This window comes from Engystomops pustulosus, chromosome 1 (genome assembly GCF_040894005.1).
Source record: "Engystomops pustulosus chromosome 1, aEngPut4.maternal, whole genome shotgun sequence".
NCBI lineage: Eukaryota > Metazoa > Chordata > Amphibia > Anura > Leptodactylidae > Engystomops > Engystomops pustulosus.
Window position 1 is genome coordinate 22,402,496 of NC_092411.1, and position 21,022 is coordinate 22,423,517.

A 21,022-nucleotide genomic window follows, 5' to 3' on the forward strand; every position below is an offset into this window, starting at 1 on the left:
GGGAACATTCAATGCCTTCAGACAGAACTGTCGTCGGGTTGCCAGGAACATGTCACAGTTGCACAATTAGCATCAACCACCACGAACATTTTTGAAACGTGGCCACCAAATTTTTATAAACATCTCGAGACAAGAGTGGCGGGAAGTAAACATCTGCCACCGTCATGGCAGAAGTTACACAATCTCTGAAGAGACAGATGGTTCCTGATCAAGCATGGATACACGGTCTACTAGTGTCTGTATCCAAACCTGGTGACTTTCCAAAAATTCCAGCATGCAACCTCCATTGTTGCTCCGGACTCTACGGATTCCACATCCAGCTTGTATGGCTCCGCACCGCTGCTGATTCCTGATGGTTTGTGTAACGTTTTATAGGGGTGGAGCTGCTTTGGCGTTCACAATTTAATAAACCATAATAAATCAAATATATTAGTCATATATCCCAGAGGATGAAACTTGTGAAAGATCTGGAGAAGAGCCAGCTGGATCCCAAAACTGGGCCATGAGACGAGGCTCATGTAATCAGGATATATGTGTACGAGCTTTCATTAATTACATGTCAATTCCATCGGAAGATTATCAGGAAATGACTCACAATGGGTAGATGGTGCCATGGGGTGGAGTCTGCACCAAAATCATGGATCTGCCATAGTTCAGAATTCAATAAGAAGAATGTTTTTTGGGACCCTGCTCACACTAATTCTATCATTCTTCTGCAGGATTAAAACCAAATCCTTAAAGGGGTTATCCAGAAAATATGAATACTTTGCAGTCTAATCACTTCTTACCCCCTTCTCATTTGCTCGGGTGTTATGTGACCTGGTGCATTGACCAGGATGCAGTCAGCGGCGTCACTTGAGGGGATGCAGAGGGTGCGGTCGCACCTGGGCCCAAGAGGTTTAGGGGGTCCCTATGGTCTCACTTTCCCATATGAGAAGACAATTACTATAAACCATACATTATAGTCGGGGGCCTGGCACAGATTTTGCACTGGGGCCCATCAGCTTCTAGTTACGCCACTGCATGCAGTGTCATTCAATTGCTTTGCAATGATGCATTAGCCTGGATATTATGCTGTGACTGAGGGTACTGGATCTCTTTAGTACAGCAGCATGAATCTAGTTTATCCATCATATTATACATTGATGCTTCACTGTAGTGGAAAGTCGCTGCTTCATGGTCTATGCGCCGGGTAAATTATATAAATACACAGAGTGGGGAGATGGCAGGGAGGAGGTTTGATTATGATTAATAATTATGATTAGCTCTTTGGTTTTTCATCATTTCACCGGTAATCACTCCTCTGTGGCCTACCCTTTATCTCTTGTGCCCGATGACCCTGAAGAATCATGTATGAGGTCAACAGTCAACCCCATATCTGTCCCTATTCTTTAATTCCGAGTCCTGGTATCATTCCGTGTGGCCAAAGGGGTCGGCAAATGGCCTTCTATGAGTGAATCACCCATAGACTGAGGTTATTTGGTTGGTTTACTGTTTCAGAACCTCACACAGGGGGAACTGGTACTAATGGGACCGCATAGTGGTGGGCAAAAGGCCTCCTGTATCAGTCCTGGTGAACCATACATAGACTTAGGGAACCTGGCTGGTCATTGTTTTAGGATATCATATATGGGGACTACATATCACTGTCAGTGTTGGAGGGGGGTTCGGCATATTTCTAGAATCTACCTACCAACTTAGATCCCAAGCAATGGTTACCAGGTCCTGATCCTCCTATCCAGGTACCTGGAATTCTGGCTTAGCCAGGACCTCTGGCTTTTTTCAGTCTATGGAGGGTTTAGTGGAATGACTAGGAAGTTGACCACCTACCAGATGGCCTGCAGTACCAGATCCATCCAAATCACCAATCCCAAAGATTAAGATTAAGCAGAACTCAAAAAATCTTGAAAATTCAGAATAAATTAGATATACGCTGGAGGTCTAAAACCTTCAATAACCCCTTCACAAACTGGGATAGACCATAGAAGCCCTTATATATCATGGAATGACGAGGTAGGTTCTCTGAGGACAAGGGGCACAGGGGTCGTGGAAGAGGAAAATTATGAAAAGCAATAACTTACGACAAGTGCCAAGATGCTGGAGAAATCTGGATTATTCCACAAGACCTGGGAGAACGCAGCAAGCGAGTGCTAACAACATGTACAGTATAATAATGTGAACAGTGTCTAAACAGTCTCATCTTGTGATAGGGAAAACTGCAGCACCAGGAAAGGACCTGACAGATCAGCACCCAGCACCCACTCACATCATATGTCCTCAGGAAAAAGGAACAGGGAGCAGACAGCGCCATTCTATGTGTAGTGGACAGACATGGTTACTGCAGATGAACTCCCATAGATTACAATACAATCTATATGTATGCAGGGACAGGTGACACCAGGTGGAGCCATAGTGTCCTCCTATGAGACATGTCCTGGGATGTGGAGTGAGGATACTCCCAGGCACGTAGCTTGTCTTCTATGGATTGGGTAAAGGTGAGTGGGCACTCTGCCATCATGTGGGTGCAGGATGTGGTTGTAGTCCGTGTTGGGACCTGAAGATCTAATGATCAGTGTGATCTGTAGAATTAATGACTTCTATGGAACCAGCGAGCCCCTCGCAGCACCCCGCAGCAGACATGGAGGGACATATTTCAGTCCTTGGCATGTGCACACAGCAATGTCAGCGCACAGGGCGGTATCTGATGTGGCCCCATTCCCAGCTGCGGCTCCGCTACTATTATACTGGGAGATGCTCCACGCAGATAGGACACAAAGTAGTTTTCCGAAATGTCGGCACCAGGTCACAGAACATATTAACTCAGAGGACGCATTGTAGCAGAGCTGTGTCTGTAATTCCAGGATCCTGTCAGCAGCCTGACCATACAGACTGCAGCCTGTGTTATCCCTGGAGAGATGTGTAATCAGACCCTTGTTTAGGTTGTTAGTAGCAGCAGGACTGTAATATATGGAGATATATTCCAGGATTGTAGCTTCTCCAAGTGCACTGGAGGCTTGTCCTCACACTGCTGTGCTCTGTTATGTACTGCCCCTGGAGAGATATCAAATCATACCTTTGCATATGTTGTTAGTAGCAGCAGGACTGTGAAATAGGGACATATATTGCAAGATTGCAGCTTGCAGATGGCATTTACACTGCTGTGCATTGTGCGCTCTGCAAATATTGTTATATATTGTCCCTGGAGAAATGTGTGATTATATATTTTTCTATGTTAGTAGCAGCAGGACTGAGAAATACAGATTTATATTCCGGGATTGCAGCTTCTCTGAGTACACTGGAGGCTTGTCCTCACACTGCTGTGCTATGTGCTCTCTGTAAATAGTGTTATTTATTGTCCGTGGAGAAATGTGTAATCCTACCTTAGTGTATGTTAGTACCGTATTTTTCGGACTATAAGGCGCACAAAAAATCCTTTGATTTTCTCAGAAATCAAAGGTGCGCCTTATAGTCCAGTGCGCCTTATATATGAGCCGTACTTACAGACAACAGCTGCCTGAAACTGTGCACAGGTCTGCCACCTGCTGGTCATTCATCCCTATAATCAGGTGCGCCTTATAATCCGGTACGCCTTATATATGAACCTACACGTTTTAGCAGGCATTTACTGATGGTGCACCTTATAGTCCGGTGCGCCTTATAGTCCAAAAAAAAAAATATGGTACCACAGTTGCAGAATTGTAAAATATGGATTTATATTCCAGGATTGTAGCATCACCAAGAGCACTGGGGGACTGTGCTCACACTGCTGTGCTCTGTGCTCTCATTAAACTGTGTCGGGTATTTTTCCTTGAGAGATATGTATTCACAGAGTTGCAGCAGGACTATATATAATAATAGAAATATTGATTTATATTTTGGGATTGTAGCTTCTCCAAATGCACTGGCGGTGTCCTTATCTGCCCAGTATTCCTTACTTCCTGCTTAAAGGCTCAGGAACATGTACAGAGCAACAGATGGTGTGTGTTGTTAGTAGCAGCAGGACTGTAATGTATGGATTTATATTTCAAGATTGTAGATTCTCCAAGTGTCCTTGAGTTGTATCCTCACACTGCTGTGCGCAGTGCCCTCTGCAAATAGTGTTATGTACTGTCCTTGAAAGATGTGTAATTAAAGCTTTGTGTATGTTGTTGGTAGCAGCAGTACTGTGAAACACTGATTTATACTCTAAGATTGTAGCTTTTGCAGGTGCACTGGGGGTGTGTCCTCACACTGCAGTTCCCTATATTGAGTTTCTACATTTCCAGGGCAGAATAGGAGAATATATAATAAAATCTTGGAATATAAATCCATATATTACAGTCCAGTTGCTACTTAAACATACACAACATTACACATCTCACCACGGACAGTACAAAACACTTGCTGCTGAGAGCACAGAACACAGCAGTGTAAGGACATAATTTAAGTGCACCTGCAAAATCTGCAATCCTGGATTAAAAAATTAGTGTTTCACAGTACTGCTGCTACTAACATACACAGGTAGGATAACACTGGCTGCAGTCTGCATGGTCACACCTGCTGATAGGTTCCCTTTAAATATATTTGCTGTAACTTCGAGGCACTAGGAAGCCTGGCTGTAGTGTGATGGATGTTAGGTACAGTACATGGACTATCCAGCATGGCTGCAGGTCACACACGGCCACTGCCAGGATAAATAAGGTGTTGGTGCAGGTAACAATGTTGTCAGCACTTCTCATCAGGTGTGGGAGGTTTGTCTTTGACACCCAGTGGGTGCTGGATTGCCAGCAGTGTATGACTAAGGAGAGGAGACATTCCAGAATGGTGACTATCAGATCAAGTCCTGAGAACTGGAACATCCAGAGGTAGAAGGAGACGATTCTACATGATGTTATATGGGATGGTGCAATCTCTTCCATAATGGCGCCTCCACAGGTTACGCTATATATCTGCAGAAGAGAGGTCAGCCTCAATAACGTGGGGAGGTGGGGGGCTCTGATCCGGTGTCATTCCAACTGAGAATCCTATACATTTATATCTATGGGATTTTGGGATTTTTATAGTTGGGAGAGCATCCTGCGGGGATCCCTGCCAGAGGGGGGAGTGCGTCGGACCAGGGGGTCTTCCAGTGGACATAGACTCAAACACATGACTCCAGAAGCCCATCAGACACCAATTTGGAGAATACTAAGATATATTCACTATGAGCTAATGAAGATGGGGGTTCACAAACTATTTTTTTGTAGACCCAAGCGACCCCCATTTAGTCATTGGTTTGTATCCACCCCTGTCCGTGCATTGTGTCTGGTATTGAATTTATTGAAGATATTATAACCTGTGGACCAAGGGGTGGCGATTTTCATGAAAGAAACCAGCCATGTTTTCATAAACATGAACTTCCCCTTTAAAGGAAATCTTCCTTTAAAATCCCTCATGATAAACCCAGAAACACTTACCCATAGATCAAGGCACCAGGACTGTGGTAATCTTCTTATATTTGTTATCCATGGCCTCCTCCTGCTAAAATGAACTTTTAAAAATTATGCTAATGAGTCAGGAGGGCTCTGGGGGGGGGGGTGTACCAGAGTCCATCCATGTTGCAGATTCACAGGCTCTTACACTGTTCTCCTCCCATTGTGTGCTGAAACTTTCTCTGCTGCAGTGAGATTACTCAGTGCTGAGGGAGCATGGGGGGGATAGAGATACAGTGTAACAGCCTGGGAAGCACGGAGGGGCTCTGGAAACCCCCTTCCAGGATTCCTTCTGGCTCATTAGCATAAGGAATAAATCTAGATCTATGAGTGATGTTAGATTTCCGTTAATAGTGTGGGTGATATATGAGCAGCATAACAAAGTTTCTTGAGCCATAAGTAAGAGGTAGATATGACTGATAAGAGCAGGACATTGTGATCAGACTACATGGGGTCACGTGTGTGACTACGCTGGCACATACAGTAGGACTGCATGGTAGCTGTGTACACAAAACAGTAACTGAGGGCGGTAAAATAAGCCACAGGACAATGATTGTTATTCTTCTTTTAGCCAAGATGAAGTTTTTATATTGCTCAATCCTCCTACCATAACAAAGGAGATTCAGGCATTAACAGTACAACATCACTGCGGGGGTTAATAATCAAGAGAAACAGCTCAGCCAGGGCCTAACAGGTTTTGTAGTAGGGTGGTCTTGCCGTGAGGTCTAGCTGGGTAGCCCTCTCCTGGCTGGTGACCATCCTCCCACACCCGATGGGGGCTGACACGGACAGTGTAAGAAGGGGTCCAACCGTCTGATCTTATAGGGTAGGCTATAGGGTAGGCCTGTGATGGTGAGGAGGCTACCCCAGGGACAAAGGCGGAGACCTACAATCCAACTCACAGTTGTACAATACAAGACCAGAATTGAACAGAGGCAAATACATTAGTGCACAAACTGTCTGGTAGCAGCAAGGGCCGAGGTAGAACTGGCTGTATGCCGGCCGAAGCTGGAGCCTGGATAATCTGTCAGTCTTCAGATTGGTCTTCGCAAGATATCAAGATATCAACCAATCAGAACGCCTGCATGCTACAGGATAGCATTATCAAACATTAAACATGAATAATAACACATTATAATAATACACATTGCTAACAATGCCCAGTATTGGTGATGGTACTCCATCTGTCCATGTTATCTGTCTACAGGATAACATTATCAAACATTAAACATGAATAATAACACATTATAATAATACACATTGCTAGCAATGCCCAGTATTGGTGATGGTACTCCATCTGTCCATGTTATCTGTCTACAGGATAACATTATCAAACATTAAACATGAATAATTACATATTATAATAATACACATTGATAACAATGCCCATTATTGGTGATGGTACTCCATCTGTCTCACTTTATATGGACACATGTGGGGTTTTACTTACAGTTCATGGGAGGAGTGGGTTGATCAAGCCCTCTTCTGCAACACTGCAGGGATTACCCCAAATTAATTAATAGGGACCCTATAGTACAAATCTTTCTAGAAGCCAGTTATCACTATATTTCATATACAAACAATCGTATAACGTGTCCTGTATAGGATTTGTATTCAGGACCCCTGGTATCAGATGCAGCAACAGAGGCTCATGAACCATAATCTCACCTATTATTAGAGGATTTACAGGCGGTCCCCTACTTAAGAACACCTGACTTACATACAACCCCTAGTTACAAACGGACCTCTGAATGTTGGGAATTTTCTGTACTTTAGCCCTAGACTACAATAATCAGCTGTAACAGTTATCACTGGTGTCTACAATAAAGCTTTCTTGTTAATCCTGGTTCTAATGACAATCCAACATTTTTAAAATCCAATTGTCAGAGAACCCCAAAAAAATTTGGCTGGGGTTACAATAATAAAGTATACAGTTCCGACTTACATACAAATTCAACTTAAGAACAAACCTACAGACCCTATCTTGTATGTAACCCGGGGACTGCCTGTACTTACCCTAAATAGCTATCTTCTTCACTATAGGCAGCACATACTGGTATATAGAGATATAACTATATAGAGATATATAAATAAATATAGATTGCTATTGAGGCTTTCAGGGTAAGAAAATCTTCCCCATACCACATTGTTGCCTCTGACACCAAGGGTCCTGAGTTCAAATCTCATCTGATACAAATTATACAAATTTCCCATAAAAATTGTAGCAAACTTTTTCTTTTTTGCTGCACAAGTTTTTCAAATGCAACGTTTCGACGATGGTCCATCCTTCTCAACTATATAGAGATATGTGAAGATATACACAGTATAATTTGTCTGTATTGGAGAGGATTGCTATTGAGGCTTTTAGGGTAAGAAAATCTTCCCCATACCACATTGTTGCCTCTGACACCAAGGATCTTGAGTTCAAATCTCGTCTGATACAAATTATACAAATTTCCCACAAAAAATGTAGCAATTTTTTTTCTTTTTGCTGCACAACCCCTTTAAGTATTTTTAGAGATTCAGAGCTCGATCCTGCATCATTACATTAAGTCATTCCTTGAGTTTTTGGTGACATAATGATGACAAAATACACAACACAAACATTACTCCGACACTTGTTTCTACAGATAATCTTCCGCCTGTGCCGGGGTACGGAGCCTGGATCCCGCTCGCTCTCATAGTAGAGGCTGAGTTTTCACATGGAGTCGAGTCACGCCTGGAATCTATTATACAGATTATTCCAATCCTGGTTGTCTTTGTAGATAATTGCACAGGAGGCCGATACACGATCACATCCCGTCCTCGTGTTGGTGAGTCACGGTGACGCGGTGTTTGTACCGATAATTCCCTTGGGGCCACCGTCCATGTTCCGTCCTCTGTGGTTGCAATTACAGGTGGAAATTATAAAAATACTGTGAATAATGTCTCATGTTATAATCCAGATGTTCCCTGGGTATTCAAGAATGAATAGCTCGTCCTGTAGAGGGGCAGCATCCCCAGAAGGTGGGCTAGTCATGGAGGTGTTAATACAGAAGGTAGTTGATAAATATTAAATAGGATTGTCGGGGGTCTGACTGCCAGGATCAACACGATCAGCAGAACAGCGGATGGAGACTCCCGCCTTAGCTGCCCAGTTTTCCAGACTTCCTGCCCACATGTACAGACCACCGGATGATACACCTGAGATCCGTGTAATCAGACCCTTGTGTGTGTTTAGCAGCAGAACTTTGATATGTAGATTTATGTTCAAGGATTGTAGTTTCTCCAAGTGCACTGTCCTCACACTGCTGTGATCTGTGCTTACTGCAGGCAGTGTTATAAATTATCCCAGTAGAAATGTGTAATCATAACTTTGTGTATGTTGTTAATAGCAGCAGGACTGCGAAGTATGGATTTATATTCCAGGATTGTAGCTACTCCAAGTGCACTGAGGGGGGTGTTCTCATACGGATTTGTTCTTAGATCTGTGTATCGGGCTGCGTTCACACGTTGCATTTACATTGTGTGTTGAAACGCAAGAAAAAAGCTGATAAGAGGAGATTTGCAGATCAGAGAGGAGAGATGCTGAGATCCATGAGATGGATATAACACACAATGACACTCTCAGCTCTGCTTCCTCACGTAATCAATAAAACACACAGTCAGCTCTGATATAGAGACCTTATCTGTCCGTAGCTTGTAGAGTAAGTCTCTGCACACTGCTGCTTGCCGGCAGGAAGTGCCTGTGTCTGAGCTGGTCTTGTAATGCAGGGAAGAGGGGCAGTGTGCAGACAAGAGAAGCTATTCATTAGAAGAATCCGACCATAGCCATATGACGATCCAATGGATTTGGACTGAGCGCAGGATTTAAGTTTCAAATTACATTAAGCCCAAGCACTTACATGCACCAGGAAGAAGAAGGTGAACTCTGTTGGACCTGAGTGGGGGAAGCGACACATGCAGCATATCGGGTGCACGATCTTAGTGAATCGCGATGGAGTGCATGATGTGCCCCAATGTGATAACTCTACTTGCCTGTTAATGAGAAGGCTTTGCTGATGCTGTTGTCTAAGTATTATGACATGATTTAGCTAAACCTCCCCTTATATGAATTTAATATTCTGCTGACCCTGTGTTTTTAAGACAATGAGATGACTCTTCTGACCCTGTCCTCTATAATTAACGATATCACCCTACTGATTGTGCTTTAATAATAATGGAAATATTCTGCTGACTACACTTTCTGATGCATAACTCTGCTGACCATACCTGCTTATGTTAGTTAGATGAAAGAAAACAAAAACAACAACGGAAGAGGACGGCGCCTCGCGTAATAACGTAGGGATAGGTCGGTACCGATTAAGGTGAGAAGGTGGGTGCTCACCTGGTGACCACTTGTTAGTAAGCGATAAAGTTATCCATTCGGAGGGAAAAGGTTTCTTACTTGTAAACCTAGGTTACTGCAGCTACTCCTACGCTCTCCAAAGAACCGGTAACCAACGGCACCGTAACGTAAATGATACAGGAGTGCAAAAAAGAGGGAGAGCCAGGTGGGTGCACTTGTAACCAAAATGAAATGAGATCTCCAGATATAACGGAATTCACACTATTTATTGATTAAACATAAAAATCCAGTGGTAACGCGTTTCGGGGAAACCCCTTCGTCAGACCAAAAGTGTGGACGCTGAGTTCCTGTTCACGCGGTCAGCGGTGGTCAGCAGCGGTAGATGACTCTGCCGACCTCATTTTCTGAAGATAATGGAATAAATTTGTTAGTCTGTCCTCTAATGCTATGCACAAGGCTCTTCTGTCTCGTGACTCTGCCTACCATACTGTTATCTCAATATGGTAATTGTGCTGACCTTGTGCTGTTATGAATTATAAGATGACTCTGCTGACCGTGTGCTCTAATAATAATTCTAGTGACCTGTCCCTCTAATGTAGGTGAATCAACTCTGCTCTCCAGACATCCTGAACCTGTGAAACACTCTAAAGGAAAGTAGACCTGCACGGCTCACCAGATGACTCCCCAACGCAAGAGCAGTAAGGATACACTTCCGATGCCCGGGATAATGCTGCCTGGACTGCAGCCATAGAAATGTATGTACAAAGTATAAAGATCCCAGAACCTTAGATAAAACTTCATCTTTCTTTGTTGACCCTGTTGATAATGATAATGAGTTTACTAGTTTTCCTGACTTCTAATGTTAATAAGACGACTCTGCTGACCTTGTGATTTAATTAAAATAATATGATTCTGCTGACCCTGCCTGATGCTTCTTACTTCTAACTTATTCTTGTAGCTCCAACACTTTCCTTTAAGACCCACCCTTATGATAAGAAGATATCCACGCTGACCGCTTCCTCTAATAATGAGATGACTCTGCTGACCCTGCTCTATTATTATGATGAGATGAATCTCCTGAACCTTGCTCTCTAATTATAATGAGATGACTCTGCTGACCATGCTCTCTAATAACAATGAGATGAATCTCCTGAACCTTGCTCTCTAATTATAATGAGATGACTCTGCTGACCGTGCTCTCTAATAACAATGAGATGACTCTCCTGAACCTTGCTCTCTAATTATAATGAGATGACTCTCCTGAACCTTGCTCTCTAATTATAATGAGATGACTCTGCTGAACCTGTTCTCTAATTATAATTAGATGACTAATTTTTGCAGGGACCTCGTGGTAGCCATAAGGGCTACCAAGCTAATGAATACGTTTTTCTACCAGACCCTACCGATGTGTCCTGGTGTCCTGGTATGTGACTTTTCAGATGACTCATTAGTTGTAAGTATTGCTGACTTGCTTTTCCAGTGATGGGACCGGTCCAAGAATTCTCTATTATCATTGGTCGCATTCCAAAGTTGGAAGTTTCCTAAAAAAAATATTTGGAACCATAGATGTACAGTATGCATGACATGCAGCAGCTCCAGGTCCTCGATACTTGGGTTATCTTTTATAATGCCAACAAGGTCATGGCCTTAAAAAACTAATTAACCCTCAATAAAGTTCAGTGACCCACAAGCAATTCCCATAAATCACCACTGGGAGATTCATCAGGCTAAAAACTTCTAGAGAAAATGGCAGAGAAGGATCTCATCCACTCAGAAATTAGATTTTGGATATAAAAGTTTTGAGGGTGGTTTTTTTTGGTGATTTTTTTCTGTAATTTTCATTATTATTCCTTTGACTTTCAAGGTTTTCAATCTTTTTAAAGAAGTGATTTTGTGGTTAAAGGGAACTTAATATGACAAAGTGACTTTACATCAGGTATCCAAATTTTGGGGAATTTTTGGAGGAATATGCAGTTTACAAATACACTTGCGTTAACATAGACCACAAATACTTACCATACTAATATATCATCCATTATTTCCTGTGACCTATTTTTCAGTTCAACTGTGTAGACGTGAACTAAATGAGAAAGTCGTCAGCAGGGTCAGCAGAGTCATCTCATTGGTTTTAGAGGGCAGCGCTATCAGCATCTGCATATTATATTACAATGTGGTTAACAGAGCCATCTCATTATCATTAGGGGTCAGGATTGGTGAGTAGTGTCATCTCAATATACCTATAGGACAAGGTCAGCAGAGTCATCTCATTATCATTATCAGGATTGGTGAGAAGAGTAATCTCAATATACTTATAGGACAAGGTCAGCAGAGTCATCTTTATTAAAATTAGAGAGGAGCATCAGAATTAGTGAGAGTTGTCTCAATATATACATGGATGATACGGTCGGCAGAATCATCTAATTATTAGATAAGAGTAAGGTCAGCAGAGTCATCTCATTATCATCAAAGAATGGGTTAAAAGAGTTATGCAAATATCCTTAGGGCAGCGTAATAAGTATATTCTTATTATTATTAGAGGAAGCGATCCCAAGGAGTCATTTCATTATATTCTAAAGGACGGGGTGAGCAGAGTCATATCACTAGAGTTACAATACAGGAACAGCAGAGTCATCTCATACTTAGGGAACAGGATCAGCATCATCATCTGAATATTGTTAGAGTGTGGTCAACTTATTATTATTAGAGACCAGGAACACAGAGTCAGCAGAGTCATCTCATTATCATTAGACAGCTGGAACAGGAGAGTTATCTCAGACTTTGAGGACAGGGTCAGCAGAGTCATCTCAATATCATTAGAGAGCAGGAACACAGAGTCATCTCAGACTTTGAGGACAGGATCAGCAGAGTCATCTCATTATCATTAGAGAGCTGAACAGGAGAGTTATCTCAGACATTGAGGACAGGGTCAGCAGAGTCATCTCATTATCATTAGAGAGCTGGAACAGGAGAGTTATCTCAGACTTTGAGGACAGGGTCAGCAGAGTCATCACATTATCATAAGAGCAGGAACACAGAGTTATCTCAGACATTGAGGACAGGGTCAGCAGAGTCATATCATTATCATTAGAGCGCAGGAACACAGAGTCATCTCAGACTTTGAGGACAGGGTCAGCAGAGTCATCTCATTATCATTAGAGAGCTGGAACAGGAGAGCTATCTCAGACTTTGAGGACAGGGTCAGCAGAGTCATCTCATTATCATTAGACAGCAGGTACAGGAGAGTTATCTCAGACTTTGAGGACAGGGTCAGCAGAGTCATCTCATTATTATTAGAGAGCAGGAACAGGAGAGTCACCTCAGACTTTGATGACCGGGTGAGCAAATTCATCTCATTACATAATGTCAGGGGTTGCCTGTCAACCTCTTCCTGTCAAGCACAGCCACTGGGTTACCTTCAATCCTTGACCTAATCATTTGACATGTCTTCTAGAGTGTTAAGGTTTCCAATTACTAGTGTTCTTCTTCTTCTATAAATACATTCCTGGATCTTCTACCTGACCTGTGACAACACCAGGTTAGTCCTGGCTCCTAATCTGTACTATCTGCCCTAACCTATGACCTGTTCTAAGAATACTGAAGATCTCTGTCTGCCCTGACCTCAGCTCATCCCTGACCATCTGACCTATGCTACTTAAAGGAACCTGTCAACACATTTTTCACAAAAACAGCTAGTGGCAGGTTCCCATAGAGCCCTCCTTTTAGCTAAAAATTGTTCCCCTCAGAATCCCATATATTTAACTTTATAAATTTACCGGGTATCCAGGAATATCTATAGTGAGTCCAAGTGGGCGTGGCCTCCTGAGGCTGAATCCAGCAGCTCCTCCCCATGCTTTATCAGCATGCAGCAGTAATGTCATGTGACCAGGGTGACATCATTGCAGGTCCTTTAGCCACCAAACATTAGCAAACTGTAAACCACGCATATATGTGATCATATGAAATCACAGCAACTTGCATGGAGGATGGAGAGGAGTAGAAGTCCATGCAGGTTACAGGCAGGCCCCGGGTTACATACAAGATAGGTTCTGGAGGTTTGTTTATAATTATAACCTCAGACAAAAATTTTTTGGTCTCTGTGACAATTGGATTTTTAAAAGGTTGGATTGTCATAAGAACCAGGATTAATAAAAAGCTTAATTACAGACACCTGTGATAACCGTTACAGCTGTTTATTGTAGCCTAGGGCTAAATTAGAGTAAATTACCAATATCCAGAGGGCGATTTGTAACTAGGGGTTGTCTGTAAATTGAGTGTTCTTAAGTAGGGGACCGCCTCTACTGTGATTTCATGTGGTCAGATACATGCATGGGGTAAAGTTTGGTAAGGTTAGGAGGCTAAAGGACCTTTGATTATGTCACCATGGTCACATGACATTAGATCACCTCCTCAACTTGCTCTAGATATCGCTAGATACCAAGCAAGTTTGTAACTGATTTTATGGGGATGTAAGGGAAACTATTTTTAGCTAAAAGTAGGAGGTTGGTTAGTTAATAGGTTTCTATGGGGACCTGTCACTAGCTGTACTTGTGAAAAATGTGGTGACAGGTTCCCTTTAACATCCCTAGTCTGATCTGGGTCACATGTTAGCAATTCAAGAACTATGACATCAAGCCATTCCAGAATCCTGATCGCTATACGGCAGTTATAGGGTTCACATCCCCTGCTCATTACACATTATACTTAGATAATATATCTGAGCATAAGGTCCGCAGGGTCACTGGATCTTCATTAGAGGACGGGTTAACAGAGTTAACCTCATATCATTAGAGGCCTCGTCATATTAAGAGGACGGGGTCAGCAGAGATATAGTCATGAGTATTAAAGGACACGTTCTGCTAAATCATCTCGTTATTATTGGAAGAGGGGGGTCAATAGAGTCATCTCATTATCACTAGATGGCGGAACAAGCCGGTAAGGTAGTATAGCAACACCGCACAGACTCACCAAGATTTCTATGCCGCTCTTCCCCCTTCCCTGATCTCTGAAATAGAGGAACCACGTATGTCCCGGCTCTAGAGACCCTCAAAAAATGGAGGCCAATCTAGGCTGATCATGTACTGACTGTAATAATTGCTAATAACAAAGTAACATATTGTACAGGTCACGATGATCTCCGTCTAGTAGGTCCGTCTAGTAGTCACAGATAAAGTGTTGTCCATCAGAATATTAAAGGAACGTCATTTACTTACCCGTTCTGTTGACGCCGCCAATCCGGAATGTCCGATGAGGATTCGGGGCTGCCGCGATTCACTAAGATTGTGCGCCCGATATCCTGCATGTGTCGCTTCCCCGCTCAGGTCCCCGGAGTTCACCTTCATCTTCCTGGTGCATGTAAGTGCATTGTCTTGCGACACAATTTTGAAAGTTAAATTCCGCAGTTTGTCCGAATCAGTCGGTTGTCCGATGGCCCGCCCCCGATTTGTGTCGCATGAAAGCCAGCGCCGATGTGCCACAATCCGTTTGCGTGCGACAAATGCGTGGGCAAATCAGAAATATTCGGGAAACCTGACGGAAATGCGTCTGACGGACCCTTAGTAAATGTGCCCCTATATCTTCACTTTGGGGTTCTCAGCCCTATTAGCAGGAAGCAATGAACATGCATGACGGATCTCACAGCACGACCTTCAAATATCCATCCACCTCCCGTGGAAACACAAGGACTCATTTCCCGTAACCTCATCACATAAAAGTATGAGAAGTAAATGAAGTGGGATGGAAACATGAGGAAGTGCCTCCATCCATCCCCCGTCCAGGTTAATGGATTACCTGCGGCCGGGAAGCGTCGTGACCGGGGAAGGATTTTGTTGTACGCTGCCCGGTAGTCACATCACTCAATGTGCAGTCTCTCCTGGTAAATGTATGACTCAGGGGTCCGGACTTTTTACATATTCTATGACATAATCTCCTCTGATGATAACGTGTATATTTCCCCACATCATCACAATATAGAACACACATATATAGAGAGTAGACGGGTTTCTAGGACCTTTGTATTGGTGGCCACACATAAGTCAACCATGTCAAAATGATGGGGCGCCAGCACTGTGTCCTGTTCACTTCTCACCCAGTACAGCGCCATATATTCTATAGTGGCTGTGCTTGGTATTGCACTTTAGCCTTATTCCCTTGACTCAGACTGAGCTGCAACCAGGCCATGAACTGATAAGCAGCTGATTATGGGGGTATAGGTTGTTTCAGTAGAGTCCCAGTACAGGTGGTCCTCTACTTTAGGGCATCCGACTTATAGACGGGCCAAAATCCAATTGTCACTAGGGCCAAAAAAAAAATGGTGTCCTTAGTTATAATTTTAAAGTATACCAATTCCAACTTACATACAAATTCAACTTAAGGACAAACCTAAAGAACCTATCATGTACTTAACCCGGGGGCTGCCTGTATTCTGGCCTTCCCCACTCCATGATCACTTCCGTCGGACCACTGCAGCATCTATTAACGGGTCCACCTGCTTCAAGTGCTGCTCAGGTTTTGGGTCTTGGTTCTGGTAACTTATGGATTTAGTAACCATCTTTCTGTAGTAATCCGTGTTCTGGTTCCATATCTACAGTATGTAGTAATCTTTGTTTTATTATTGTATGTGTGTAGTAAACGTGGTTCTGGTAAGACATCTGTGTATTCATCTTGGTTCTGATAGCATATGACAAAGGCACTTCTTGGGCCGAAGAGGTGGCCTCAAGTTTTGTCTTAGCTCTACGCAGGGACGAAGGGCCAAGTGCCCATAGAGAGGACCCTGAGTGCCTCCTCTGGTACTCATGCCGTAAGTTAGAAACCACTGTCCTGTAACCAGGGTCGGGTCAGGGTTTCAGTAGACCCTTTGGCGACAGAGCCTTAGTGGGCCACTTTATAGTGAACAATGGGGCGGCATTAAAAATTCAGAAGCTAAAGCAGTCTACCGTTCCCTAAAATATTCCCTAGTTTATCATCCCAAATATCTACCTCATTTGTTATTTTGTTCTTAGTTACAGAGGCAAAAGGGTCTATAAACCAGGCCTCTCTGACTACACTACATCCTTGCTGATCATGGGCAGTACAAGTATCAGAAATCCTACTCCTGCTCTCTGCGCTGAGATTTATGATACACTCGCTCTAGACATTTCGATAAGTAGACACCAGCAATGAAATTGGCTGCTTGTAGTGCGTAAAAGAACAGGTATGGACTGTCTGTAACCAGTTGCCCCCACTTTTCCAGGACAATCAGTACCATACACCAAAAATGCTAATTGTAGGATACAATTCAAAAGACTGAATGCGCAGCTGATCTGTGTTCCAAGTATTAGACCCCAGATGTTTGTTACTTGTCATTGTAATTGCATTTATAAAGCTTTGAAATACTTGTAGGCAAACTACAGTAGACCGATGACTGGGTTACACGTCTGTGCTCAATAATATAGATACAAAGGATGACAGTCAGGACATATGTGTCATTGTGCAGGGTCAGACAGCGGATAAAAATCTCCAGTTATGAAGCGGTTAAGGAGGATTTCTCCGTATTCTGCTCCGTCATCATATAATCCTGCGCGTTAAGCAACTTCAGAGCAGGAATCTCTATCATTCAGCATAGAAAGAGAATCTCAGCAAAATTCCTAAAAAATATTTCAAGTCCGGATTGCAACTATTTGTCAAACATGGCAGCCAAAGACGTGGAGCATCGGCGCTTTGTCTCGTATGAATTTAATCCGACGTGGATGTTTTGGTTTGGCAGCCACTAGATATATATAGAGATACTGGATATATTGTATACTGCCCGTTCCGCGGCCGCCGGCTCGTCTCATCCTAAGCCCGTACCGCAGTCTCATCCTAGGCCATTCTGCAGAATGTGCCTATTTATACGGTCAAAAAAAGACACGTGTCCATCAAGTTCTACCAAGGAAGGGAAGGGATTGGATGATGATTGGGATTTAATGGGATTTAAAAGAAACAATTCTATATTATAATACAACCGTCAATGTTATTAAGATGTAAAAAGGCATCTAGACCCTTCTTGAAGCTCTCTGCTGTCCCTGCTGTGACCAGCACCTGAGGCAGGCTATTCCACAGATTGGAAGAAACGGAAAAGAGACAGGCTCTCCCTAGTGCTGATAAAAGTGATTCTTTCTGGAGGGTGCTCGTGGTACGGTGCATGTTGTTACGGTCACCTTTAATTGTTGTGCAGGCAGGCACAACGCTGTCGTTACGCAATAAGGGTGCTGCCACGTCCTTGCCGGTGAGGGTGAAGAAGCAGTAGATCTGGGAATAAGAGGAGTCTAATTTCCTCAAAGGATGCCAGATAAAAATAAGGACTTTTTTCGTGGCGCTACCCGAATTAAGTAAAGAAGCCATGTCTCCTCTGGTCATTAAACCTTGTTTTCTCCAGAAGGAGACAGTGCCCCCTCGTCTTTTGATTTGATTTCAGCTGGAACAACTTTCCACCATACTTTTTGTATGCACCATTTATATATTTATATACATTAATAATGTCCCCTCGTAGTCGTCTCTAAATAAATCTAATTGTTTTAATCTTTCCTTATAACTGAGACCCTCCATACCACTTATAATTTTGGGGGCTCTTGGTTGAACCCTCTCCAGCTCCAGGGCATACTTTTAATTTGTGTATGCTCTATCCCCTCACTAATAACATGTCCAGCAGTGGCCTACCATTCACTGATAACATGTCCAGCATTGGCCTTCCCTCTCTAATAATGTCCAGCAGTGGCCTCCCCCCACTAATAACATGTCTAGCAGTGGCCTCCCCCCACTAATAACATGTCTAGCAGTGGCCTCCCCCCACTAATAACATGTCTAGCAGTGCAGACATTGTGATTGAGCCGCCACGGGCCCCTGCGGCTCACAGGCCCCATAGCAGCCACAGCGTTAGTTACGTAACTGTTTTGGAGTGTGGGAGGAAACCGGAGAACCCTGAGAAAACCTGTGCAAACACAGAGAGAACATACAAACTCTTTGCAGATCTTGACCTAGATGGGTCTTGAACCCAGGACCCCAGCACTGCAAGACTGTAATGCTAACCACTGCGCCACCGTGCTGCCCAACTCAAAATACACTTAATAGATGATCTGCAAATGACTTGACATGTGATGTGGCACAACATATTGCACAGTATGGTGGTCTATGGCAAGAGCCAAAGAGATTGTATAAAATTTCACTACCACATAATATTTTTTTAAAAACTGCACATGAGGGACAGAGCAAAAACACTGCTAATGCAGCCTAAGTTTTCGCTGATCTGATATATTACAAAGTTTCTTAGATCTGTCTGTCTGATTGAATTATACAAAGTTTGGTGAAAAGACATTTTAAGTGGCGCCTTCATGCAACTTCAGTAATTTTCTTCAGAGATAATATCACAGGAGAAACAAACAAAAGAGCAATAAAAAAAGTTAAGTAACAAAGTAGTTCTGATGCCGGCGGGAGTCTCTCGCCTGAGATTACCTGTAATACCATCAGTTGTAACCATTTACCTCCATAGATAACACAAGCGCAGACAGTAAACACCAGAAACAGGAGAAAGTTCTGACAATCACAAAACTTTTGTTAGGAGAAGAGGCAATGACGTTCCTGGATGTATACATACTTTATCCCTATGGAAACTGTCATCAGTCTCTCTTAATAATGGGGCTCTCTTTAGATGGCTGCCGACGGCTCTTCACCTAAAAGCACTTAGCAGAGAACCATCTAAAAGCTGAAAACCTAATCTAAGCAGCACATTGTTTAATAAACTTCAGCTGTCAGGACGCTGTCTGTGCCACGCGGGAGGGGTGGAAAATCACACTACAGGATTGAGACAGCGCTGAGTCTGCTGCATTAAGGGACTGTAATTATTGAGAGATCTCAGACCTTAAAGGGATTGTCCATGACTTGAAAAATTGCACTGCTTAACTTCTTAACATCCTCGATATTGCAGCTCCCAGGCCACATGAATGCTTCAGGATACTGGCCTGCAATGCAGAGGTGTCACTGACCAGCAGTGCATCACAACCGCATCAGGCAGCCAAGCGATGGGGCCTTTCATCTCCACTGATCTCAAATCCTATTGAGAGTTGACAATTTTTTTTATTGTCTGGGAAATCCCTTTAAGACAGTTCATGCAACTTTTCAACAAACTTTGCTTAAAGGGCATCTACAACCAGGATGAAAGACTGTATGAAATGAACCTGAGGGGCTCCAGGCTCCATTAACACCTATGGAGCCTGGAGCCCATGAGGCTCATTTGCATACAGTCCTTCATCCTGGTTGTAGATGCCCTTTAAGTCAATTATGCAAGTAAATACAAGAAACTTTCCCCATTGGTTCTCTCTGGATTGCTTCCGGTGATACTGCATCGGAAGATGTAACCAGAAGGGATTGGCAAGATGGAAGTGTAAGTGATATATTCCTCTACAGCGGCCATCTTGGACCAAAAGAACAAAACAGCGGCCATTTTGGTATTAGCCGGGGTCATGCCAGGGGTCAAGCACTGTCCAGCTTATGTCATGATTCAAACTTCATTTTTATGTAACCTGTTTGCTCGCCTGCCAACTAATTCCCCTTGACATTTAATGAGAAGTCAGTCTGTTCTTCACTATTGTCCTATATTTTTGGTTCAAGTACCTGCTTATCTCCTGTTTTGGCTTGCCCGAGTCTTCTTCTCAGCGAAATTTGTATAAACAAGTCCTCTGAGAAGAAATAGTTAACCTTTTTGGAGAATGTCCTGGTAAATTCATTATGGCCAATAGCATTGCAGTATTCTATCTTCTGTTCACGCCCCTTTGATGATGATGTTCTGTTTGATATATGCAACTGGGCACTAATAAACTGGGGGGAGATTCTACATCCACTAAGAGACTGATGTGTCTTGGGTTTGTGCTCTCTTGTCCCGGTACCGGGCAACCATTGAAGAGGTAATTTGAAAGTCACCTTAAAGATCTCGATCAGAAGATAACATGAAGAAAAGTCCCTGCAGCTCTCTGGAGGCAGAAGGTAGTGATAGCAGTAAGGACTGTACAGTAAAGAGCAAGAGGGGTGATGGAGACTGAGAGCGGTAAGAAGAGGGATGGCATGAAGAAAAGCTCCTGTATCTCTCTGGAAACACAAGATAGAGGTGAAGATAGCAAAATGGGCTGTACAGCAAACAACAAGAGGGGTGAACACATAGGGGCACATTTACTAAGGGTCCGAATCACGTTTTTACGCCGGGTTTCCCGAATTTTTCTGATTTGCACCAAATTGCCCC

General features: G+C 43.2%; 1 long non-coding RNA gene across 1 annotated transcript in view; it reads left to right on the forward strand.

The window, feature by feature from the left end:
* Positions 1-2,429: 2,429 nt before the first annotated feature.
* The window catches only part of LOC140066011 (uncharacterized), a 48,338-nt gene continuing 29,745 nt past the window's right edge, over positions 2,430-21,022 (forward strand). The window contains exons 1-2 of the long non-coding RNA XR_011848082.1: positions 2,430-2,495; positions 10,377-10,532. This is a non-coding gene — a long non-coding RNA (uncharacterized lncRNA). The remainder of the gene's footprint in view (positions 2,496-10,376; positions 10,533-21,022) is intronic.